The sequence below is a fragment of the Tenrec ecaudatus genome, chromosome 6, assembly GCF_050624435.1.
Source record: "Tenrec ecaudatus isolate mTenEca1 chromosome 6, mTenEca1.hap1, whole genome shotgun sequence".
Taxonomy (NCBI): Eukaryota; Metazoa; Chordata; class Mammalia; order Afrosoricida; family Tenrecidae; genus Tenrec; species Tenrec ecaudatus.
The window spans coordinates 147,988,366-148,015,581 of NC_134535.1; positions in this window are offsets into that span (position 1 = coordinate 147,988,366).

Below are 27,216 nucleotides of genomic sequence, written 5' to 3' on the forward strand. Positions count from 1 at the left end.
CTTCCACCTTTTCTCCATTTATCATGATGTTACCTATTAGTACACTTGTGAGGATTTTGATCTTACTTACATTGAATTGTAACCCATTCTGAAGGCTATAATCCTTGATATTCATCAGTTAATGATTCAAATACTCCTCACTTTCAGCAAGCATTTTATGTCATCTGTAGATAGCAGGCTATTAATAAGCCTTACTCCAATCCTGATGTCACTTTCTTCTTCAAATAATCAAGATTCCTTGATAATCTGCTCAGCATACAAATTGAATAAGTATGGTGAGAGGATGCAACAGTGATACACATCCTTCTTGATTTTCTTTTTATTGGGGGCTCTTACAGCTATTATAACATTCCATACATCAATTGTATCAAGCATATTTGAAAATATTTTGTCATAATCATTTCCAAAACATTTTCTACTTGAGCCCTTGGTATAAGCTCCTCTTTTCCCCCTCCCACCTTCCTGAACTATTGATTAATTATATATTATTATTATTTCATATCTTACACTGTCCTTTGTCTCCCTTCACCCGCATTTCTGTTATTTGTCCCCTTCAGGGAGCAATATATCCAACCTTCTGATAGGTTCCCCTTGTTCCCCGTCCCCCGTCCTGACTATCCCATACCCTCATTATATTGCTACTCCCACTACTGTCCCTAAGGGGTTTACCTGCCCTGAATTCCATGTTTGGAGAGCTCCTATCTGTACCAATGTGTGTTCGCTGTTCTAGCCAGATTTGTACAGTAGAACTGAGTCATAGTAGTTGGGGGTTGGGTGGGGAGGAATCATCAGGAACTGGAGGAATGATGTGTATTTCATCTTGCTATTCTGCACCTTGGTTGAATCACCCCTTCCTTATAACCCTTCTGTGGGGGGATGGATATCCAATTGTCTACAGATGGGTTTTTCATTTCCACTCCAACCCCTGCCCCCCTCGTTCACATTGATATAGTTGTTTGTTTTGGATCTTTTGATACCTGATACTTGATTCCATCAACACCTTACAATTACACTGGCTGGTGTGAGCTTTGTTGCATCCCTGATGGATAGTTGCTTGTTTAACTTCAAGCCTGTAAGATCCCAGATGCTATATCTTTTGATAGCAAGGCACCATCTGCTCATTTCACCACATTTACTTATAACCCCATTTTGTCTTCAGTTATTATGTCAGGAAGGTGAACACCAAAAACTGGCAGGTTATTAGAACAAAGTGTTATTGTGTTAAGGGGGCCTTGAATAGAGGTCAAAGTCAGTCTGCTATCTTAATACTTAGCATATAAATATATGTACATGGGTCTCTATCCCTTACATTATAACTTAGTGTATTTACATATATGCATGCCTATAGCTATACCTATATGAATAGCTTTTGCCTCCTATTTATTTCCTCTATTTCCTTTCACCTTTCTCCTATCCCGCTATCATGCTCACCCTCCATTTGGCTCTCAATAATTCCTCACAGATACATTGCACTTAATTAAACCAGATTATGTAACTACCACAGACTACTCCTTGTCAATTTGACACTTTCACACAACTCTTTAGCCTTATATAATTTCAACCAAATAATAATAAAATAATGTCTCTACCTAACAGGATAAAACTAAAAGAATACAATTCAATATATGCCATTGTGGTAGTTACATAATCTAGTGTCAATTTGGGACTTGAGAGGATTAAGAATGAATGGGGTGGAGTCTAGTCTGTCAATCGAATCATAGCCAATGAGCCTTCTTTGTGGGCATGGCCTTCTCCTGAGAATTCTTGGAATTCTGGTATTTTCCTCTTTGGAGTCAGGAGACACTTCTCCCTCTCTGCTCACTCCTTGGGAGACATTGCAGCTGACAGGACACATGGAAATACACTAGTGCCCTGAGCTAGACAAACCACATGGACCTAGCCTGATGCACCCAGACCTCTGAAGCTGGGGAAACTACATAGAGACACCTTCCAGAACTGAGATGCTTACAACACCACTGGATCCAAAGACTTTCTACCCATTGGCCTGTGATCATCCTGAATTTGGCATCATTGCATGTGTTTTGTGAGTCTGAAGAGGACTTTATAGATTGGTCTCCGACATATGGGCTAATATTGTACTTATGGGCTTGGACCAGACTGGGTTGAGATGCTTTCTTAATGTACAATTGCCCTTTATATAAAACTCTCTCTTATACACATATGAGTTTCTATGAATTTGTTTTTCTAGCCTACCCAGACAAACACAGCCACCTTCATTTAAACTTAACGTTCTATAAGTTAACAAAACAATAATATCCTGTTCCTAACAATTGCAGTTAATTAACACCTACACCTAACCCTACAAATATATTCCAGCACCTATGAAAGTTTTTAAGCCAACCACTTCATGTCTTTATCCTCCCCATTTCGGGTATCCAATTTCTATACTGCTCACTTACATCAACCCATTGCTCTGTGGAGACAATAATAATTTCAAAATAAAGACTCTTCATTTAAGTTGGAACCATGTGAAGTCTGCATCCATAAACAAAGTGAAATCAGTACTGCCCATCCATAAAATCTGTAGCAATATGCACAGGTTCACAGGCTCACATGTCTTCTCTTCATCTGGATGGTTTCTGGTCAACTCAATGTGGGCTACCTCACTAATCTCACCAGGGAACCATGCCTTTAGACCATGGGCCCCATCACAATTGCTCAACAACCCTATCCCTCTTGTGCTAAGTCATGAACTTCAGACCGGCTAACCCACTCTCATTTTCTCTAGTCCTGTGAACCAAGTCCACAGGTGTCAGTGGCCAGACTCAGTCCATATCTTTATTGCTGAATTCAAACCACTTCCACTCAACAAGTGGATCCAGGTGATCACCTAACATGCATTTCAGGCTGCCACAGGATCCCTTTAACATTAGGCCTAAGAGGAGTTTTATTCATGGTTCCAGATTTTTTCCAGCTTTGATAGAGCCACTAGTTCAAGATTCAAATTTCCAGAGTTCCTTTTTTCCTTCAATCTGTCAACAACAGCCCCTTAGGCAAGGCTCTTTGAATACAAACATCCTAAGTACCACCAAAGTACCAGGTGGGACTTATCTTTTCAAAGCCTTCTTTGCAGGCTTGTCCTAAATCCATTTAACAATTCAAATTTTAATGGTTCAAGGCAAGTGGGCTTATGAAATCTGTATTTCAATACTTCCTAATCATTTGTATCAATAAATATACTAACAATAATAAGCAGAAGACCAGTATAAACAAAGTAGAATCAGATACTAAACAATTCTTAAAGCAATCAAGTTCAATCCTTATTTAGCTTATCTTAATCCTTATATAAACTGTTATGTTGATACAAAATTATGGTTTTAGACCTCTGACAGCATTAAACCAGAGCCAGGCTTTCTGTCAGCCATTTGAACTTTTGTCAGCCATTTTCACTAAGCTGCTCTGAAAAATTAAAGGGGCAATTTTGTCCCCTGAGCTCCAAATATACATTAATCACATTCATTTTTGCCATTTCACCCAGGAATAACCAAAGACTAAAACCAAACAAAATAATCAAAACTTTAAACTGACATATTCTTTCCAGAAAACAACCCAATAAACTGCATGGACATACCTGACCTCTGGCTAGACAAAAGGGAAAAACTACCATGAGGCAGAGGTTGAACAAGCATCCACTCTCCATCTTTATAATTTGCTTCTCTACTACCCTATTCCCAAGATACCACAATGTATTAGTCTGGGTTCTCTAGAGAAACAAAACCAGGACACTTATGATTAGATAGATAGATAGATAGATAGATAGATAGATAGATAGAACGAACACAAAGGAATATAACAGTTAATTAGTGCACACAGCAGTCCAGAGGGCTCAGTTCAACTCACTTCTGTGGAATAGTTAATATAATGGAAGTCCTTTAACTCAGGAGGGTGCTGGGTCCAAGGTCAGGGAAGCAGACAGCTGAGTCTTCTCTGAGACAATGTAGGCAGTCTGGGTGCAGGCAGAAAAGTGCAGGATGAGACCCCAACAGGCAGCAGCTTAGGAGCTTTGGGAAGCAGGCCCATATGGGATATCACTGAAGCAATGTAAGATGACAGGAGCCTCCAGCCTCAAGCTCAAACAATGTATATGCCAACAATGTGGCAAACCAGGTCTCAAAGGAAACTCAAACTTTAGTGACATATTCCATTGGTTGACTGTCCCACAGGTAGTGTGGCTCACAAGTTGAGGCAGAGAATTAAATAAAGCAGTGGCATACTGGTCTGATCACCGGAGAGCAAGAAAGAGAGGGCAGGCCTTGCCCAGCCGTTTATCGCTTTGCCCCCAATCAAACTGAGACCTTATTAATTCCAGATATTCCTATTGTCCAAGTCAACACAATAAAACTTAAATATCACATTCATCATATCCCACTTATCAATTTTGTCCTCCTATGTATTTGTGTCCTTCCCTATTTCAGCTCATCTGTTTATTCCCTGTGCCAGAATTATTAGGTTTGTCCCAGTTCCCTAATAGTTTGGTGTTTCACTTTGAGGTATGTGATCCACTTTGACTTTACTCTTGTGTATGGAGTGAGGTAAGTGTCTTACTTCATTTTTCTACAGATAGATATTCATTTTTCCCACCACCATTTGTTGAAAAGGGCATCTGATTTCCATTTGATATTTTGGGGATTCTTATCAAAGATCAATTTTCTGTATGCTGGTGCTTTTTTCCCTGGACATTTCTGCTCTTTTCCACTGCCCTGAGTGTTTGTCATTACACCAGTACCATACTGTTTTGACCACTATGGCTGTATAATAAGTGTTAAAGTCAGGCAAAGCAAGTCCTTCTTCTTTGTCCTTCTTAGGTCTCTGCTAATACTGGGTTTCTTCCCTTTCCATATGAAGTTGGTAGTCAGTTTTTCCAATTCCTTGAAAAAAGATGTTGGTATTTGTATTGGGATAGCATAAATTTATACAGTGCCTTGGGTAGGACTGACATCTCTACCATATTGAGTCTGCCGATGCATGAGCATGGGATATTCTTCTCTTTGTATTGGTCACTTTGGGTTTCTCTTAACAGTATTTTGGAATTTTCCTCATACAAATATTTTGTTTAATTGATTAGGTTTATCCCCTCAATATTTCACTTAGTGTTTTTCTATTATGAAGGCTACTATCTTTTTGATGTCATCATCCATGATTTTGTCCACTGTATATAGCAATCCTAGAGATTTCTTGTTTTTGATCTTGTATCCTGCCACTTTGCCAATTTCTTCTATCACTTCCAGCAGCCCTCTTGTGGAGCTTTTGGGGTTTTCAATATATAAAATCATATAATCTATGAATAGTAATCATTTCACCTCTTCTTCCCCAGATGAATTCCTTTAATGTCTTTTCTTTGCATCGTGTTGTTAGCTAGGCCTCCCAGTACAATGTTGTACTGATACTCACTTTAGGTATCAGTATTATATACTTTCATAGAGAGAGTTTAGGAGTATTTCAGTATTTCATTTTTTCTATGTTCTAGAAGAATATGTGTAGAGTTAGTGTCATCTTGTTTCCCTGAATGCTTGGTAAAATTATCCTATGAATGCATTTGGCCCAGGCGAGTTTTTACTTGGCAGTCGCTTGCTCACCTTAGCTATTTCTTCTGTTGTTATAGATCTGTTGAGGTTTTGGATGTCGATTTGGGATAATTTAGGGAGGGATTATATTTCCAGGTATTATTCCGTGTCTTCCAAGTTGTGAAATTCATTGGAGCACAGGGATTTGTAGTACTATATGCCATATATACTTGAATATAAACTGACCCAAATATCAGCCAAGCCCCTAATTTCACCACAAAAACTGCATTTTAAAAATGGACTGAAACCTGGCTATTAAAATATATCGTGTCTGGAGTCTTAAGGCTTGAAGTTAATCAAGCAGCATTCAACAGTGAAGCACCAAGCTCACATGGAAGAAACACACCAGCAAGTTCAATCATGAGGTGTCATCGAGACTGAGCAACAGGCATCAGAAGATTCACAACAAACAGTAAACAAACAAATAAAAATGCATTGGTGAGAATGAAGGGGCATTGGAGCAGAGACCCAATGCTCATCTATGGATAATATAACATCTCCCCACAGAGGGTTCACAGGGAAGGGTGAGTCAATCAGGGTACAAGAGAGCACTAATGGGTCATGCAATATACCTCTGTTTCCTGGAGGCCTCCTCACCCCCCATTATCATGACCTCATTGCTGCCTCCAAATCTAGATTAGATAGGAGCATGTACCTAGTTACAGGCAAGAGATAAAAATCACAATACATGGAACTCAGGAACAGGCATGGGAATAGAGATACCAAAAGGGTAGGGGGAAGGCGGGTGAGGTGGGAAGGAAGAGGAGCACTGATTGCAATAAACGGTACATAACCATACACCCCAAACCAGGGGGGAATACAGCAGAAACCAGAGAGGAAGGGAGATAGAAGTCGGTGTGAGATTTGAAAATATTTAACAATCTACAATCTATCAGGGGGCCACGAGGGTTGGAGGGGAGGAGGATGGGGGGAAAAAAGGAGTTGATCCCAAGGGCTCAATGGAAAGTAAATGTCTAGAAAAGAACGATGGAATATGTGTATGAATATGTTGGATACAATTGATGTATGGTTTGTAACAAGAGTTTTCAGGACCTCCAATTTTTTAAAAAATATGCTGAAAAACTCAGCTTTTTCATGAGTATGTATGGTAATTAACCCCTTAATTTCATTAAGGTCTGTTGTTATTTCCCCCATTGCGTTACTCATCCTGACTATTGATGTTTATTCTTTCCTTTCTTCTGTTTGGTTTGCCAACGGTCTATCTGTTAAACCTTTCAAAGAGCTAGCTTTATGCTGCACTGATTTTTTGCATTGTCTCTTGTTTTCCTACTTGTTTATCTCTGCCTTGATTTTTATTATGTCTTTTCTCTTTAATGGGTAGGGTTATTCTGTTGACTATGCTCTAATTGCTGGAGGCTTTGTAACAAAGTGTCAATCATATGTCTCTATTCCTTTTCATGTGTGCACTTATCCCCAGCAAGATTCCTCTGATGACTGATTTTGTTATGTCCCAAAGTTTTTGGTACATTGTATTCTTGTTCTCATTGGTTTCTAACATCTTCCTACTGATCTGGACCAGTATCCACTCATTTTGTAGTAAGGAGTTATTCGTCCTCCAATTATTTGCCTTTGTTTTATTGACTGCCCTTTAGTTCATTTCCAGCCTTATTGCATAGTGGCCTGAGAGGGAAGTTTGAGTGATCTCTATGTGCTTAAATTTATTCAGGCTTCACTTGTGTCCCAGCATGTGGTTTATATTTGAGTATGTGCTTAAAAAGAATGTGGGGTTTTCTTTGCATGTTGGCAAAGAGCTCTAATAATGTGTATTAGGTCAGGTTGCCTAATTGTAGAGTTTAGTTCTGTAGCTTCCTTATTAAGCTTTTTTCCCTGTGATCTATCTTTCTGAGTGAGTTGCATTAAAGTAACCTACTTTAATTGTTGAGCCTGTGATTTCTTTTTTCATCTTTTGGAGCATTTGATTGACAAATTTTGCAGTATCTAATTGAGTGAGCATACATTTATTATACTCAGTTGTTCTTGGTCAACTGTTCCCTTGAGCATTATATAGTACTCCCCTCCCCCCCCCCCCCCCACTTATCTCTTGTTATGGCTTCCAACCGGAGATCAGTTTTGTCAGAGATCAGGAGTGCAACCCCTGCTTTCTTTCAATTGACATTTGCTTGGTATATTTTTCACTTGCCTATTTTTGTCTGCAAACTTGAAATGTGTCTCTTGTAGACAAGAGATGGATGGGTTATATTTCCTAAGCCAGTTGGCTGGTCTTTGTCTTTTAATAGGTGTATTCAGTCCATTGACTTCAGAGTTAGTGCATCCATCTGTGGACTCTGAGATCTCATCTCATACCTTTTGTGATTTTATTTACCTACCTCCTTTTTTATCATTGTGTTGTGTGTGTTGGAGGGTCTTTTCAATATTGAGTTGATATTATCTTTGGGGCTGTTTTTGATGTGTTAACCTCTTGGTGGAGTTGCTCTCTGTATTGGTCCCCTACTTGTGCTCAGTGCATGTTGTTCTTTAGACCACTGTGGCTTGGTGGTTTTGTACAGCTGGGTTTCTTTTAATGTATTCATTGAGATTTTCCTTGTCTGGGAAGAGTCATACTTCACCATCCACCTTGATAGATAGTTTGGTAGAGTAGAGGATTTGGAAATTGGCATTGTGCTCTTTCAACTTTTTCAAGATATTACTCCACGCTCTCCTCTTCTTCGTGGTGTCTGCTGATAGGTCTAAGCATATTCTTATCTGAGAACCTTTATGGTAAGTAGCTTTTTGTTCCTTATTGCTCTTACGATTTTCTCCTTTTCCTCAAAATTGGAAAGTTTAATGACTGTGTGCCTTGGCGACTTCTTCCTGAAATTTAGTCTAGCTGTTGCCATTTCTACTTCCTGAATGGTTGCCTGATTGCCATTCATAAGCTGGGGAAATTTTCTTCCAGGAATTTCAATTCTATTTTTTGCAGCTGAATTCTTGATTGAGTCTTTTTCTGCTAATCCAATTATTCCAAAGTTTTTACTTTTCAAAGCATTAGACATTGTTTTTAGGTTTTCTTCAGTTTCTTTGATTAACTTGCTTTACTGTCTTTCCCATTTATTGAAGTCTGCCTGAATGTCCTTGAGGTCACTGATATGGTTCTATGCTTCTCCTAGTCTGTGATGTCTTTACTTTGTTATTTGCTTTTGTTACCTTGTCCTTTGTTTCTTATATTTCCCTTTGGTGCTCATCCCTAAACTCTTGTATTTACCTTTGGTGTGTGGTCTTTATCTCCTCAATCAATTCATCCTCTTCCTATATTTCTTCCAGTATATCCTGTATAACTCCAAGCAGCATTTTGAAGACTTCTTTCTGTGATCGATCAGCATCTGCTTCTTCTAAGCATGTTGTTAGGTTCAGGACTTCTTCCAAGATTGATTTTTATTTCCTCTGACTTCCTTAAGTTTGTTGGTGCTTACTGATGTCTATGAATGTTTTTAGAAGAGTGAGGTGCCATTTTTCAGAGAGTCAAAGAGCACTTGCTCTCTATTTGGGAGTTCATAGGAATCCTTCTTCGGACTGCCTGCAGCCAATTGCCCTGGAAGGGGTCGGGCTACTGCTTTATCTCCCTGTGGCTTCACTCTTTTGCTAGCCAAAAGAGTGGAACCACAGGTAGGCCAGTAATTTGGAAGGAAAGTTGGATTGCCCTCACAGGGGATGCTGGTTTGGCAGTTGCAGGTACTGGCATGGATGATCTCACAGGAAACTGTGTCAGTGTGAACCGCGTTGACTTGAAGAGCCTTGGAGGGTTTATGGAAGTGCCTGCTGCAGTGTGAGTGTCTCAGAGGGTGGGTGGGGGGGTACTCATTTTCATGTAGAGCACTGCAGATGGTGGGCAGAATTTCCCTAGTTGGAAAGGCTGCCTTGGAGGTTGAATGGAGGTTCCCGTACAACGTGGAATGCTGGGCAGGGCTGGTGAGACTGCCTTATGCCACGTGAAGCACTGTGGCAGATTAGAGGAAGTTCCCTCATCCATGTATTGGTCAGAGGATAGCAACCAGGGGATTTCCCAGGCACACGGAGAAATGTGGAAGGTGGGCAGAGGCTCACCCACTCAAGTGGAGCACCACAAGGGCAGGTAGAAGTGCCCCCTAGCTGGGTGGAGGATGGGCAGAGTTTCCCTATGCAAAGGAGAGCACTCTGGGGGTCAGCAGTGGCATGTGAAAGGAAGGCGGGGACAAGAAACTGAGTCAGCCGTGTTTGTGGTGGGATAGAGAAAAGAGAAGGAATAAATAGATGAGACCTGATTGCTTCACCATGGTGTTGTGGGGGGGCGGAGGGGGGGCGCGTGATTAAATCCTGGCCAATGGCAGTGCCAGCTGTTGTGGTGTTGAAGTTAAGCCCTTGTTTTGGATGAGGTGTCCTGGGACCTGCTGCAGAACTAAAATTAAGCTCAGCCAGCCTCCGCAGTTGTAAACCCAAAGCCCACAGCTCTTCAAAATCTAGTGGATCTGAATCTATTTATTTTTATGATGTTCCTCCTGTTACCTGAAAGAATGGAGTTTCCGTTTCCTGTGTTGATTTCTGCAGAGTTCCCCGGTGTGTGTTTCTTGGTTGCCATCTTACCAGAACTCCCGACTTTCTTGAGTTTTAAAGCATGCTGGATTCCCTTATTCTGTGCACACAACTGGCTCTGGATCCATGTCTATGTTCCTAATGAACACAATTAAATGTAATGGAATTCCCATTGTTCTCAAGTTTATTCACAGTTTATTGTGGTCCACACATGCAAATGTCTTTATATAGTCAACAAAACACACATAAACATCTGATCCATGTGACATCAGCAAAATATGTTTGAAATATACTAGATTAAATCTAATTAGACAGGTTTTTCCTCACTATAGGGCTTTTCAGAGGCTTTGTTAACTTAAAAAGAAATTAACATCTTTTGTTTTACTTTAAAAAAAGATGGAATTTTCCATGTAAGGGAAAAATATTTGTGCTATTACTCTGAAGTACCAGTTTCAGAAAGCATTGTCTAGATGTGCTCCTAAATGAATTGTTTACGATGGCTACATAGAGAGAGTAGGTAATCTTGAATAAAGGCCTGAACTGTCCCGCTGGTGTTGCAAACATGAGAGATGAGGCATTCCTCAGGTGTGCCTGGGGAAGAGTCATGTTTACTTTAATAGTTATCAATTTAGAATGCAACTCCCCCCTCCCCCCCCCACACACTCTTTATTTTTCCCCACTCTTTGTTTTTCCCACTCAGGAGGATAGCAAGTGTGCAACATATGCCAAGGACTGTGCTATATACCTTCTGACACAGTGGTGAGGAGGAGAAATTTGCCTCCTTCCCTCACAGAATTCCTAGTTTAAGGGGAGACAGATGATAAAATATTTATGAAATTAAACCAGCTAAGATGGAAACAAATGGTATGTTTTGACCTGAAATGCTTAGATTTTTGTAAGGTGCCTCTTGGTGAGTTCAAACTGCCAAACTTCCCACCAGTTGCATCACCCAGGGACTATAGAGTATGTACAGAGTTATATTTATACAACACACTAGGGAAAACGACAATTCATTTTAAGCCAAGGATGAGGCAGCTTAGTGGCATGTCCACTTCAGTAAAACCTGACCTTCCCACAGGCTAAAGATATCACCACCCTTTAGAACACACATGGGGACATTCTAACAGGACATAGCTTATTTTGAAAAACTCAGAAGTAGCCTTGTTCATATTTTAACACTTCACTTGAGACTAAGATTATAAAGAAGTATGTGAGTAAGGAACATGTAAGGAGTATTCCAGGGAAGAGGGAGCTGCATGTAAGAAACACTTTAAGTCAGAGAGTGTGGGGTGTTTAGGGAGCTGATGGTGCAGGGACAGGAGCAGCTACTGCGGGAGTAGATATGTTTGGATGCACAGGGATGTGTAAGCTATGGCAGAGACTTTGGCTTTTATTGTGAAAAAAAATCCATAAAATGATTAAAGACAAAAAGCAGTTGACTTCATGCTTTAAAAATATTCTCTGCTTCCAGGTGATGGAGTGGTCAACCAATATTTAAAACATAATTTTATTATCATTTTATTTGGGGGTTATACAAGTATTATCACAATCCATACATAAATCCATTGGGTCGAGTACATTTGTACATTTGTTGGAATGAACATTATAAAAACATTTGATTTCTACTTGAGCCCTTGTTATCAGCCCCTCATTCCCACCCCCACCCCCCGCCTCCCTGCTGCTCCCTCATTATGAACGCTTGATAATTTGTAAATTATTATTTTTTTTCATATATTTCACTGTCCGACGTTTCCTTTAACCCACTTTTCTGTTGTCCTTCCCACAGCAAGGGTGTTATATGTAGATCCTTGTATTCAGTTCCCTCTTCCTACCCCACCTTCCCTCCACCCTACTGGTATCAGCATTGTCACCACTGGTCCTAAAGGGATCATATATCCTGGATTCCCTGTGTTTCCAATTCCTGTCTGTACCAGTGTATATCCTCTGGTGTAGCCAGATTTATAAGGTAGAATTGAGATCAAGATAGTTGGTGAGAGGAAGAATTTGAGAACTAGAGGAAAGTTGTATGTTTCATCGTTGCTACTCTGAACAGTGACTGGCTTGTCTCCTCCCCAAGACCCTTCTGTAAGGGGGTGTCCAGTTGCCTACAGATGCGCTTTGGGCTTCCACTCTTCACTCCCCCTCATTTGAAATGATACAATTTTTTTGTTTTGTTTTTTGATGCCTGATACCTGATCCTGTCGATACCTCATGGTAACACAGGCTGGTCTGATTCTTCGATGTAGGCTTTGTTGCTTCAGGAATAGATGTCCACTTATTTCTCTTTGAGGCTTTAAGAAACCAGATGCCATATCTTTTGATAGCCGGGCACCATCAGATTTCTTTACCACATTTACATATACACACATTTGTCTTCAGTCATCATGTCATGAAGGTGTGCATCATTGAATGCCAATTTAATTGAACAAAGTGTTCTTATGGTGAGGAAGTACTTGAGTGCACGTCCAATGTCCATCTACTGCCTTAATACTAAACCTATAAATATATGCACTAAGATCTATTACTCCATTATCCTATATAAATATATTTACATATGTACATGTGTGTATTTAGACCTCTATAAATGCCCTTTGCCTCCTAGTTCTTTCCTCTATTTCCTTTTACTTTCCTCTTGTCCAACTATCATGCTCAGCCTTCACTGGGGTTTCAGTAATTTTTCTCGGGTACATTGCTCTTGCTGAATCCCTACTAGGACTCTCACTTGCCACTAATCTTGGATAATTGTTTTCCCTTGACCCTAGATTGGTCAAAACCACCACCTTTTCCTCCACCTCTCCTTCTCCCATGTCCCCACAGAACCATCAGTCCCATTGTTTTCTCCTCCAGAAGGTTCATTGAGGGCATCTTATCAAGATAGACTTGCAGAGATAATAATATGCACACAAAAACAAGGTATAGCAAGACAAGGCAACAAAGGAGACCCAACGATGACAACAAAGAAAACCAATGACAAAGAAAAATATAAATAAATTTTTAAAAAGAAAAACCTGTAAATAGATTAATGTCTATTTTTTGACCTCTAGGTGTGTCCTCCAGATGAATTCAATGAGGTGCCATGCTCTGGCCCCAAAGTCTATCCTTTGCTCTCCCTCAGGAACTCCCTGCTCTGCTCCCCCCACCCATTGTTCTGCCACACGCCCTTAGTGTTTTGCCTTGGTGGTGGGTTCAGACTGGACCAATCCCGACACTGAGTCTCCAGTGGTGTCCTTTGTAGAGCCATGGCTCAGCTAAGCACATTGTGTCTCCTAGTGGGATCAGCCATATGGTCCACTCTGCATTGGCTGTTCAGAGCTCAGATATCATCCTCCGGGCTTGGTGGGCCAGGATGCGCTCCACTCTCTTTCTCCCCATTCATTTGCTCCCATGTGCTCTGATAAGACACGTTTCTCTCCCTGAGCTGCAACATCGGTGTTTTCCTCTAAAGTAAATTATTCTGGGGGAGGGCCAGTTGTCCACGTAACTGGGATGGGGGCCAAACCCTCAGGTCCCTCCACTGGCATCCCCAAACAGCAGATTTAAGTTGCTCCTTCTTATCTTGTAGAGCTAGAAACAATACCCTCCCCTTGGGTGGGTTAGTGGCCTGTTCCCCCCGCTACATATTTCTATCCTTCCCCCCCTTTCCTCCCACTGCGTCCTTTTCAGTTGGCTACCATATGTACCCCTGGATTTGGTCTGGGCCCTACCATATTTCCCTGAACCTCACCCCTGGAATATTTGTATACAGTAGCTTTTCCCTGGTGCCACTTTTGTATATCTTTTTTTCCTTTTTAATAAACTTAACTCAGTGGACTCATGTGGTACTTATCCTTTTGTGCTTGGCTTACTTCACTTAGCTCAGTTTCCTCCAGTTATTCACATGCAGTGATGTGCTTCATGCATTCATAACTCTTTAGTGATGCATAGTACTCCTTTGTATATATGTACCACAGTTTTAAATCCATTCATCTGATGATGTAAATTTGGGTTGTTTCTATCTCCTTGCAATTCTGAATGGTGCCGCAATGAACATTGGAGCACCAATGACTGACCATGGTTTGTTTTCTTGCCTCTTCTGGGAATATGCCCAGTAGGGGGATTACTGGGTCGTATGGTAGCTCAATATCCATCTGTTTTAGAAATTGCCAAATCGATTTCTATCTTGACTCTACACACCTACAAGTCCACCAGCAGTGGATGAGAGTTCCTATATCACCACAGCCCCTCCAACACTTGTTGATTTCTGATATTTTGAATTGGGTTATCTTTGAAGGTGTTAGATGTTATCTCATCATTGTTTAAATTTGCATTTCTGTATAGGCTAATGATCAGGAACATTTTTCCTATGTTGATTGGCCAGTCAGATTTCAGACTCTGTGAAACTTCTGTTTGGGTTCTTTGCCCATCTTCTCATTGGGCAGTTAGTTTTTTCTTCCTGTAAGCTTGCAAAGTATTGTAGATTTTAGTATAAGGCCTTTGTCTGATGTGTCATTGCTAAAGATGTTTTCCCATTGGTGGGCTTTCTTATTACTCTCTTGGGGAATTCCTTTGATGTACACAGGTGGCTGATTGTCAGTATATCCCTCTTGTCTGTTTGTGACTCCTCTGTATTTGTGTCCTTCCCTATGTATTCCCTGTGCCAAGGCTCTCAGGCTTGACTCAATTCCTTCATTAATGGCCCTAATTTTGGTGGATTTTATCTCAAGATCTGTGATCCATCTTGAGTTTATTCTTGCTTTTTCCACATCTACCAATATTATCATGTGTTTATTATCATTTTTCCTGCCAATGTGTCAAATAATACTGATGGTTTTTGTATATTGTACCATCCTGCATCCCTGGTATGAATCCCACTTATAAACGGTGACTTCTTTTTGTATGCTTTTGTATGCTCTTGGTGAGTATTTTGTTGTGGACTTTTGCATAGATGTTCATTAGGGATATTTGTTTGTAGTTCACAATTCTTGTGAGATCTTTGCCTTCTTTAAGTACCAGAGTTATACTAGCTTCTTAGAGTTCTCGAGTTTTCCATCTTTTTCTATGTTCTTGAAGATTTATGTAGGATTGGTGTCAGTTCTTCCATGAATGCTTGGTTGAATTCTCCTGGGAACTCATCTGGCTCAGGGGATTTTTCTCTTGGTAATCCCTTAATAAACTTGTCTACTTTTTCCATTTCTATGGGACTGTTAAGGTTCTTGACAACCATCTGGGATAGGGAGGGATTTTGTTTCAAATATTTGTCCATTTCCTCCAAGTTGTCGCATCCATTAGAGTATAGACCTTCATAGTACTTTTGATTTAGTCTGTTGTAATGTCCCCTGTTTCATACCTCATTGTCGCCATTGACACTTTTTCCTTCCTTTCTTTGGTTAAGTTTGCCAGTGGTCTATCAATTCTGTTAATTCTTTCAAAGAATCAACTTTAAGCTGCATTACATTCATTTCCTCCATTATTTTCTTGTTTCCCCTCTCCTGTATCTCAGCTCTGATTTTTATTATATCTATCTTCTTGCCATTAGTATAATATTTCTGTTGACTCTGCTCTATTTGGTATAAATTTTGTTGTAGCATATCACCCATGAGTCTCTCTTCTTTTATCATGTGTGCATTTATTGTTATCAACCTTCTTTGGATAACTGCCTTTGCAGTATCCCAAAGATTTTGGTACATCATATTTTTGTTCTCATTGGTTTCTAGGAATTTCCTGATTTCATCTCTGATCTGGGTCAATACCCATTCCTTTTGCAATAGAGAATTTGTTGTACTCCAATTGTTTGCCCTTTTTTCTGCACTGCCCTTCTGTTAATTCATAGCCGTATGGCACAGTGGTTGAAGAGAGAGGTCTGCATAATCACTATGTGCTTGAATTTACTCAAGTTCAAGTTGTGTCCCAGTATGCGGTCTATTTTCAAATATGTCCATGTGGGCTTGAAAAGAATGTGATTTTTTTTTGCCTGTGGGTGGAAAGCTCTGAAAATATTTATCAAGTCATGTTGTCCAATTGTGCTGTTTAGATCTGTAGCCTTCTTGTTGAGTTTCTTCCCAGTGGTCTGTCTTTTTCAGAAGTGGTGTATTAAAATTACCAACTGTAATTGTTCAACCTGTGATTTCTTTTTTCATCTTTAGGAGTGTTTGATTTATGAATTCCACAGTTCTTTAATTGGGCATGTATATGTTTATTATTTTCATTGGTTATTAGTCTACTGGTCCCTTGAGTATTATATTGTGCTCCTCCTTGACTCTTGTGATGGCCTGTATATTGAGATCAATTTTGTCAGATATTAAGATTGCTACCTCTGATTTTTTCGCATTGCCATTTGATTGGTATATTTTTCTCCACCTGTTTTTTTAATGCAACCTTGAGCTATGTCTCCTGTAGACAGCAGATTAATGGATTATATTTTCTGAGCCAGTCTGTTAGCCTCTGCCTTTTAATGCCTGAGTTCAGTCCATCAACATTCAGTGTTTTTACATCTATCTGTGCACTCTGTGATGCCATCTTGTATCTTTGGTGTTGGGTATTTTCCTACCTATCTTATGCACTTGTATTGTGTGTGTATGTGCGTGTGTGTGTGTGTGTGTGTGTGTATTCTTTTTGCCTTCTTTCCACTATTGAACCAATGCTATCTTGGGGGCTGTTTTCTTTTTGCCGACCTACAGGTGGAGTTTTTCTATGTGATGGTTTCTTCTTTTCCCTTTGGTGAGTGTTGTTTTCCCCATGCTGGATTGGCAAGGATCTTTTGTAGGGCTGGGTTTCTTTTTATGTATTTTTTAGTGTTTCTTTGTCTGGGAAGACTCTTACTTCTCCATATATCTTAATAGATAATTACATCTGGTAAAGTATTCTTGGGTTTGGGTTGTTTTCCTTTAGTTTTTGGAACATGTAACTCCATTTCCTCCTCGACTTCATAGTGTCCGCTGATAGGTGTGAGCCAGCTCTTATTGGGGTACCTTGAATACATGACTATTTGCTTTTCCCTAGCTTCTTTTATGATCCCCTTTTCTTCATCGTTGGATAATTTGACTATTATATGTCTTGGTTTCTTCTTGGAATTATGTCTGTCTTGTGTTCTTTCAGCCTCCTCAATGGTTGCCTAATTTTGATTTATTAAGCTGGGGAAGTTTTCCTCTTTCTCTAGGTATTTTCGCTGTTGACTTCTTTGTTTTGTATTGTTGTGGTAGTCCAATTATTCTAATATTGTTCCTCTTCATAGTATCAGACATGGCTTTCAAGTTTTCTTCAGCTTCTCTGATTATCTTATTTGACATACTTTATCCATTGGTGATGTCTGCTTGGTTATCCTCTAGGAAATGGTGCGATCCTCTGCCTACTCAAGTCTATTGGCAAAGTCTGTCAATTTGACACTGGACTTTGTTAATTAATTGCTTAAGTCTTGTATTTACCTATGGTATGTTGTCTTTTCTCCTCTATTATTTCATCTTTTTTTTCTGTATTGCTTCCCTCATATGCTGTATGACTCCAAGAGCATTCTGAAATTTTCTTTCTGTAGTAGATCAATATCTGCTTCTTCTAGACACATTGTTAGGTTCATGACTTCTTCTGGAACTGTCTACTGTTTCTGTTGCTTTTTTTTCTGAGGCTGTTAGGACTGGTTTCTGTTTATGTGTTGTTTTAGAGGAGCCTGGAGCCATCTTCCAAAGTCTAAGAGCACTGGGGTACTCATATGAGTTCTCTACCAACAACCTGGTGGGAGCTGTGCTGAGAGGTCAGAGTATCTTCCTGTATCTTCGCGTGATTTCTTCTTATATCTTCCTGTGGTTTAACTCTTAGCCTAGCCAACCAGTATTCCATTATTTGGAATGTGAGTTATTATAGTCCTTTCATGTGACTCTGGTTGGTTTGTTGTGTGCCCATGAGGGTGTCATGTCCCTGGCTGATCTGTAAGTAAGCCTCACGGTGCTGTCACCACCTTTGGTGGCATGCTGTCTTTCCTTGTGCAGCTGGAGTACCGAGGAGGGCATGTGGGTGTACTCTTCTTGGTGTAGAGCACTGTAGCTGGCAAGAGGAATTACCCTAGCCAGAGTGATCACCTTGGAGGTTGGGTGGGTGTGCCCACAAAATCATGGATCCCCACCAGTTGTGGGAAGGAGTTTCCCCCAGTCCCTTGTAGGCCCTTAGGGTTTAGGCTGGAGTTCCCCCACAGTTTGAAAGTGATAACCCCCTGCTGCTTGGTTTATGTACGAGACCTGATTTGATTCTCCAGCTGCATGTAAATTAAAAACTGCGGGTGGGTGCTCCCTCAGTTGGCCCTTCAGGGTTGCTCTAGGCGAATGGGAGTGGCCTGGATGGTGATAGTTTATTTTGAAAGGAAAGAGAGTAAGAGGACAGTAAAAACAGAGAAAGAAGAAATCAAAGAGTGGACAACAATGCTAAGCAAACTAACACCCCCTCACCAAAAAAAAAAATATGCTCTGACTAAACAAATGTGAAAACAGTTTTTAAAAAAAGGAAATCTGAATCTGCTGAGACTGTGGTAGGAAAGAGAGAAGAGTTAAAAAACAAGAAAAATGAACAGAAGAATACAGTGAAAAAGAAAGAAAAAGAGAAGAAAAAGAAAATGAAGGAGAAAAAACGAAGAAAACTTAGATAAACAGATAACTCAATCCCATGCCATGCCTGTGTAGCACTGTCTCATGCTGTGTTTAGCACTCTCTTATGGAGAAGGCTGTAGTTCTACCCACTGGGTGGGCAGAGTTGCCCTAGGCAGAGGGTAGGGATCTGGAACCCAGCAGTGTCATGTAGAAGGAAAGTGAGGGAGAGGAGGAAGCCATAAAAGCAGAGACAGAGGAGAAGAGAACAATGAAAGAGAAAAGAAAGAAAAAGGAAAAAGTGAAAGAAGGGGAAAACACAATTGTGCTCACTAAGATTGGCTATGCTGGTAAAAAGAGAAGAGAGAGTGTAAAAATCAAGAGATAGGGGGCCCCAGATTGCCTTAATGTGGGTCTGGAGGGGTTTAAACCTTACCCCACGGTAGCAGGTTTTTGTGCCCTTTTAATGCAGGTACCCAATGATGCTAGATGGAATTGCCCTAGTTTGCAAGATCACCTTAAAGTTCTGATGGAGGTTTCCTCAGCAGCACAGTGGGCTGTAAATGGCTGTCACAGCTGCCTCGTGTGGTGTGCATCACTCCCACACAGGGCAGGCAGGAGTTCCCCCTGCTATTTGGTTGACTTGCTCTAGGCAGAGGGTAGTAGCCTGTAAGCCAGTAGTGGAATATGATAGGAGTGAGTGGGTGAGAAGAGAGAAAAGAGGGGAAAGAAGAAAGAACAGAAAAAAAACCCAAAAAACCCGAGCCCATTGAGACTGACTGCTGTGAGAAAGATAGAAGGGAAATCGAATAAAGGATAGAGTGGCATGTAAGTAGATAACTGAGACTTGATCACATGTCCATGGGGCTGGAGGCGTTCCACCTCTTCCTCAAGGTAGCAGGGTGGTGTGCCCACTTGATGTAGGGTTCCACAAATGCACGGTGGTATTACTCTTGAAGGCAAGATCGCACCAGTGGGCAGACATCAGTTCCCACCACAGTATTGAACACTGGAGTTCACTGGTATACCTGCCTTGTGCTGTATATGTAGCACTATAGCAGACTGGGAGAGGGGGTGGTGCAGTGTTCACAGAGCCCTGAATAGAGCCCCAGGACAGGCAGGACCTCCCTAGTTTTTGTAGAAACACTAAGGGAAGGTGGGCTTATTGTCCTATCTAGACTGCTGGTGCCCTACTAGATCAGAGGATTTAAAAAATTTTAAATGCCCCCCCCCATACCTCCAGCCAGCTAGAATAGAATTAATTTAAATTATCTCTCTGGCTCTGGGCTCTCTAGCTTTGTGCTTTGTTAGAAGCTTAGACTTGCTTCAGTGGGTCTTCGTTATGCAAAAATCTTCCAGGCCCAGTAGTTAATTCTGGCATTCCTTAGTGGGGCTTCTTCTTATGCTGATTTATGTTAAGGGACCCCCTTCTATGTACTTCTTGGAGATGAGCATTGAGGCTGGTATTTGAGTGTTTATTAATATTATTGAGGTAGTTAGTTAATTGTGCCAACCTGGCCAATAAACACATGTGGGGTTAATTGAAGGGCAGAGGCATATATGGCTCAGTGAGTCTTGCCTTTCCAGTTCTCAGGTCTCTTTCTTTGTGATGGTCAAACCAGGGCAGCTGCCTTAGCCAGTTCCCGGCTTCAGCTGGCAAGGCACACTTCCTGTAACACATCCCTGAGGAGAAACCACATGGACCTACCACAACGCAGCCCTGGGTGCTGGAGCAGCCGTGTGGAGAGTCCTGTCAGTGCTGAGATACTTAAAAATTCACTGATTCGGTTTTCCTCCTGTAGTAGGCATCATAGCATGTGTTTTGTGAGATGGAGGACGACTTTGTGGATTGATGTTTGACATATGGGTTAATGTTAGACTTGCGAGTTTGGGCAGCACTGGGTTGGGATGTTTTCTTGATGTGCACTTAACCTTTATATAAAACTCTCTCTTATATATGCATTTCTGTGGATTTGCTTCTCTAAAGCACACAGGCTAACACAAATATGTATATGCTCACTCTTTTTTATATTATGCTTGTGAGGTTCTCTGACTTGGGGGCTGTCACACTGACTCTCCCAAGGGGGAGAGCCAGCTTATAAGGGAGCTTGTTTCTTTCTAGGCCAATTTGAGCTGAATTCAACTCTGAACTTTGACTATTGTCTATTTTCTCCCACACCACCATCTGCCTCAGATAAATTACTGCTTTTTTTTCTACTCCAAATTATGGCTACCCACCAGCTCCACTCCCCAGGCTATGAGCTCAAGGCAGCTAACAGTGGGGAGATCTCTGTCGTGGGGTTCTCTTCTTGTCTGGGATTATGTCCTCTTCAGGGTCTCAGCCTGGAGAAATTGCTGCTCCCTGTGAAAGGGCGGGAGTAACTTTTCAGTCGGAGCCTATGATCCCAGGTCGCCAAACGTAGAGCAGTTTAGTGAGTTCTTGATTCACTTTATTAGTTGAAATCACCAAGAAAAGGGGGTTCAGGATAGACCCTAGTACCCTAATTCTAATTTCAGGACTCCACCTCATGGTTTCCTTCACCTTACCTACCTATTTTCTGGTCTGGCAGTAGGAGCTCCAGATGGGTGACTCTTAACTATTCACCATTTTCCCCAATACCTCCTAAAACATAATTTTAGTCTTTGATAATTCCATGCATTTGTAAGCACAAGGTTAACTCAGAAAGTATTATATTTAAAGTCCTAGTTCTATATGCATGGCTTTACTCCAAACCAATGGTGTTTAAACATACTTCCTATCAGTGGATGTCTACAGGCAAATTCTCTCAGTATTACACTAGTCTCAGTTTCACAAAAGTGACTTAAAAATCTAATGGAAACAGGCTTCCTACAGCATCTGCTGGGCTAGCTAAATTCAATTGAGAGAGGTCAACTCAACAGGTTGTAGTACATATTTTGGGGGGATTTAAAATGAATAATCTTCATAAATTTTCTTTAAAGATACTAAGCATCACCAGGGTTTATTCTGAGGAAGATGAAGAAAATGTAAAACTGCACTGATAACAATAAGGCCAGAAATATAGCAGGCCAATTTTTGTTTCCCCCAATGTGACAAAACATCTGGTCTCCCTTTGAAGGTAGTAAGTACTGTCACAGGAGAATATCCTCAGGATATCTTACCCCATGCACCCTCTGTGAGTTACCTATACCTGATCCACATTAGACAGGAAAGTGATTGGAACCTCTCATGGATACCAGAACTGCTGTTTTGACATGGTGTAAATCAGAGTATGGAATTCTTCTGGGGAAGAGTTAGAGAGAGAAACCAGTTCAGACAGTGATTTGTCCTAGATTAAGGTTGTGCTGAGAAACAGTAGCTTAATGTTTTGACATTTTTATGTAGTAAAATTTTTTGTAATAAATTTAATATTTTTATTTGCCCTAGTTACAGGGAATTATATAGGTAGCCTTGGTGGAACAGTAGGCTACATTAACAGTAGGCTGTTAATGGAAAGGTCAATGGTTCAAACCTCCAAACATTCTGTGTAAGAAAGATGAGACTTCTGATTTCATAAAGGATTTGCAGTCTCAGTAGCCATAAGGAGCAATTCTACTCTGCTTTATAGAACTGTTCTAAGTTGGAATCAATTTGGATTAAAAATATGTACATACATACAATGGAGCACTATGCATCGCTAAAAAGCAGTGATGAATGCATGAAGCATATTGATGCATGGGAAGAACTGGAGGAAATTATGCTAAGTGAAGTAAGCCATGCACAAAAGGACGAGCATAACATGAGTTCACTGAAGTAAGTTTATATATATATATCAGAAAGGTAAATGCAAAAGGAGAACAGGGAAAAAACTACTGTATACAAACACTCCAGTGGATGAGGTCCAGGTAGTATGGCAGAGACCATACCAAATACAGGGGTACATATGGTAGCCAACTAAAAAGGGGGTGGAGGGAGGAAAGGGGAAAGAAAAAAAAAGATGTGTGCTGGGAGAATAGGGCACTGACCCACCCAAGGGTAAGGTATTGTTTGTGTCTCTACAGGGAAAGAGAGACCAGATTTAAAGCCAGTGCCTAATAAATGCAGTGTGCCGTCAAGGAGTGGGGAGCCAGAGGGTCCTGAGGGCTCAATCCCCATACTAGTTACACAGACAACTGCCCCTCCCCCTAGAAGAATTTACTTGAGAGGATGGCACAGAAGCTGAAGCTAGGGGATAGGGGCATGTCTGATCAGAGCAAATGAGAGCAAAAGAAGGGAGAGGAAGAGAGAGTGGAAGACATCCTGGCCCATCAGGCCTGGAGGATGATGTCCCTGCTCTGAACAGCCAATGGACAGAGTGGACAATATGACTGATCCCACTATGAGACATATCGTCTCTTGATGGTCCAGAGTCCTAAGGGGGACTACACTGGAGACTCAGTGTCGGGACTGGCCCAGACTGACCCTGTGACACCGAGGCAAACCACTAAAAGCATGCAGCAGAGCAGAGCAGGGAGCCCCCGAGGGAGTACAAAGGACAGACTCTGGGGCCAAAGCATGGTACCACATTGGACCTGATTGAAGGACACACCTAGAGATCAAAAATGAGACCTTGATCTATTTACAGGTTTTTCTTTCTTTTTAATTTTTTTCTTTTAATTAATTTCTTCTTTTTTTTTGGATGTGCAATTGCCTTTATTTTTTTTTAATTTTAACAATTTATTAGGGGCTCATAAAATTCTTATCACAGTTCATACATATACATACATCAATTGTATAGAGCACATCTGTACAGTCCCTGCCCTAATCATTTTTTTCTCCTCTTTTCTTTTTTTACATTTTATTAGGGACCCATACAACTCTTATCACCATCCATACATATACATACATCAATTGTATAAAGCACATCCATACATTCCCTGCCCCAATCATTCTCAAAGCATTTGCTCTCCACTTAAGCCCCTTGCATTAGGTCCTCTTTTTTCCCCCCTCCCTCCCCTTTCCCCCCTCCCTCATGTGCCCTTGGTAATTTATACATTGTTATTTTGTCATATCTTGCCCTACCCGGGGTCTCCCTTCCCCCCTTCTCTGCTGTCCCTCTCCCAGGGAAGAGGTCACATGTGGATCCTTGTAATCAGTTCCCCACTTCCAACCCACTCACCCTCCACTCTCCCAGCATCGCCCCTTACACCCTTGGTCCTGAAGGTATCATCCACCCTGGATTCCCTGTACCTCCAGCCCTCATATGTACCTAATTAATTTATTCTTCTATGGGTAATTGGTTTCTTTTTTTGTTGTCTTCACTGTGTTCTCACTCATCATCTATCTTGCTATGACTTGATTTTGGGTGCATATTATTATCTCTACAGATCTATGTAGATAAGATAGACTGGATGAATAGTCTGGAGGAGAAAACAATGGGACCAATGGTTCTGGGGGGACATGGTAAATGGGGAAGAGGGGGAAAGGAGGTGGTGCTGACCAACCCAGGGACAGGGGAGCAATAAGCGATTCAAAATCAGTAGCAAGGAGAGTGTGAGTGGCCAGGTAGGGATTCAGCATGGGCAAGGTATCCAAGAGAAATTACTGAAACCCAAATGAAGGCTGAGCATGATGGTGGGATAAGAGGAAAATAAAAGGAATAGAGGAAAGAACTAGATGAAAAGGGTATTTATAGAGATCTAAAGAAAGGAATGTACATATGTAAATATATTTATATAAGAGTGTGGGGAAACAGATCTTTGCGCATATATTTAGAGTTTTAGCATTAAGGAAGCCGATGGACATTGGGCCTCCACTCAAACACTTACTAAATCCATGATTACGTTGTTCTATTAAATTGGCATTCCAGGATGTACACCTTCCCAATATGATTGCTGAAGAAAAAAAAGTGTGCATCATCAAATGTGGTGAAGAAAGCTGATGTTGCCCCGATATTGAAAGGTATCGCATTCGGGGTCTTAAAGGTTTGAAGATAAAACAAGTGGCCATCTAGCTGAGAAGCATCAAAGCCGACATGGAAGAAGCACACCAGCCTGTCTGACCACGAGGTATAGAAGGGACCAGTTATTAGGCATCAAAGAACTAAAAATAATATAAGTGGGTGCCCATATTCCTGATATGTTCACTGATTACTAGTGTGTGCATAAGCAAATATGGTGAAGAAAGCTGATGGTGCCTGGCTATCAAAAGATATAGCATCTGGGGTCTTAAAGGCTTGAAAGTAAACCAGTGGTCATCTAGCTGAGGTTATATGTAGATCCTTGTAATCAGTTCTCTCTACCTTCCAGGTATTGCCACTCTCACCATTGGTTCTGAAGGGGTCATCTGTCCTGGATTCCCCGTGTTTTCAGTTCCTATCTGTACCAATGTACGTCCTCTGGTTTAGTAAGATTTTTAAGGTAGAATTGGGATCATGATAGAGGGGGGAAGAAGCATTTAAGAAAAGGGGAAAGTTGAATATTTCATATGGCTGATTTTTACGAAGTAGATTTTTAGGTGTTTTTGCTGAGGTATGTCAACAAGGTGGGTGAACTTAAGCTTTCACCCTTTCTGCTAGTAGTGAACCACAGTAACCTTCTGAACCACATATAGCAAGAGAAACTTATATATGTGCACAGGAGACCTGTGCAAGCATAGTCAATACCCAGTGTGGAAATAACATAAGCTTAGAAATAATATAATTGCTCATAATGAAAGGAAAACAAAATAAATAGCTCTGTTCATAAATGCATTATTATATAAAAAACACTGCCAGTGGCTTGATTCCAACTTAAGAGAAGCCATACAAGGCAGAATTGAATTGACCTGTGAATGTTAGATTGTGTACAAATTTGATGGTACCAGTATGGGGATAGGGGCAGAATCTAAGCCTGGTGGTGCCTTCTTGGGTGTATGAACTTTTTATTAAAACAATATCATATATTCTTGAGTATAAGCTGAGTTTTTTCAGCACATTTTTATGCAGCTTTTGTGGTAAAATTAAGTGCCTTGGCTGATGTTCAGGTTGGCTTATATTGGAGTATATACAGTACATGGAATCTATCTTTCTCTTTCTCTTCCCTTCACTCTCTTAGTTGCTTGTATTCTGTGTCTTCCTCATGGGAAGCACCATTTGGACAGTCAACCTGGGAGCTGTAGGCATCCTGATATGTTCCTACCAATCTTGAATCCAAGGAATTCTGCATTGGCCTGTGACCTCCCTGCTTCCTACTTTACTTTTCTGTGTCATTAGCCTGCAGTTACATGAATCTGATGATGATGCACAAGATGCATGGATTTGAGATGGACTAGGATGGGATGATTTCTTGATATAGAGTTATTTCTTGATATAAAGTTATTTCATACACATGTCATTGGTTTTGCGTCTTTAGACAACCCAGTTGAACACATACATGTTAGGTCTTCACAGAATCAGACAACCACATTTTTTTTCTCCCACAGAGTGGTTAGGGGGATCAAACCATCACCCAATGTAGTTGATGGTCCCACATAGACTGACAGCACCACCAGCGCTCTTTATTTAGCAAAAATTAATGAAGTGTATATGCCCACACAATTCAATGTAAACGATAGGATAGTAAATAAAGGGAAAGCAAGTTGCATGCAGCATCATGCAATATATTTTAAAGTAAGAAAAAATAATTCCACAGATACTACCATGATGGAAAATTGCAAAGAGACATTCTTTGTGAAATATACAAAATGTACATATCTTGTATATAATTGATGACCACCAATGTAATCAGGTTATATATCTGGGGGAAATGAGAGAAATCATTTGCAAATGGCAAAGAATAAGCTTTTGTTGAATGAGTAAGTTATATTTATTAAATATTAGTTCTAAAGCAAACATGGTGAATGTTACTGTAATTGTCTGAAGGTGAGTGATGCATATTTCTGCTTCGTACTTTAATGTACAAGGAACATCCAAAAGTTCATGAACTTTTTCTATTATCTCTCATTCCACTTTCCACACACTCTTTAAAGTGCACTTATATGTTTGAATTAAACTATTCTTAATTTATTAAAAACATTAAAAAAAACTTTAAACCTAAAAATTCTGCCGAGAAAACTGACCTTATGGTTCATGAACAAAGTAAAAATGATTTTAAAAAATCAATGACATTCTCTCTTGGTTTATTCTTAGGGGGGTAGGATTTCTTTGACACCTTTTATTTCTGGAGAATTGGAAAAGTGACAGATATTAAAGCAAAACAAACAAAACCAAAAAACCCTTAGCTATTAGTTCTAAGAAAATGTTTAGAATTTCTCCCAATGTATACTTTTTATTGGTACCTAGTATACATAACAATCATATAATTACTTTCTATACTGGCTTTTAATTTTCTTTCAAATATGAATCCTGAAAAGTTTATTACATGTATTTTCCATCACAAAATTACCTTAATAATATTCATTTTGCAGTTTTACATAGTTATATTTTCTAACTTGTTCCATCCTCACTCCAACAATTTCATATTTATGTGGACTGGAATTGACATTATATCCCAAGATACATCATTGCTAGCTTAAAAACCAAAAGGTCTTTAAGGTACAGCTGTCAGGACCATTGTTAAATCTGTCCTTTATCTATCAGACA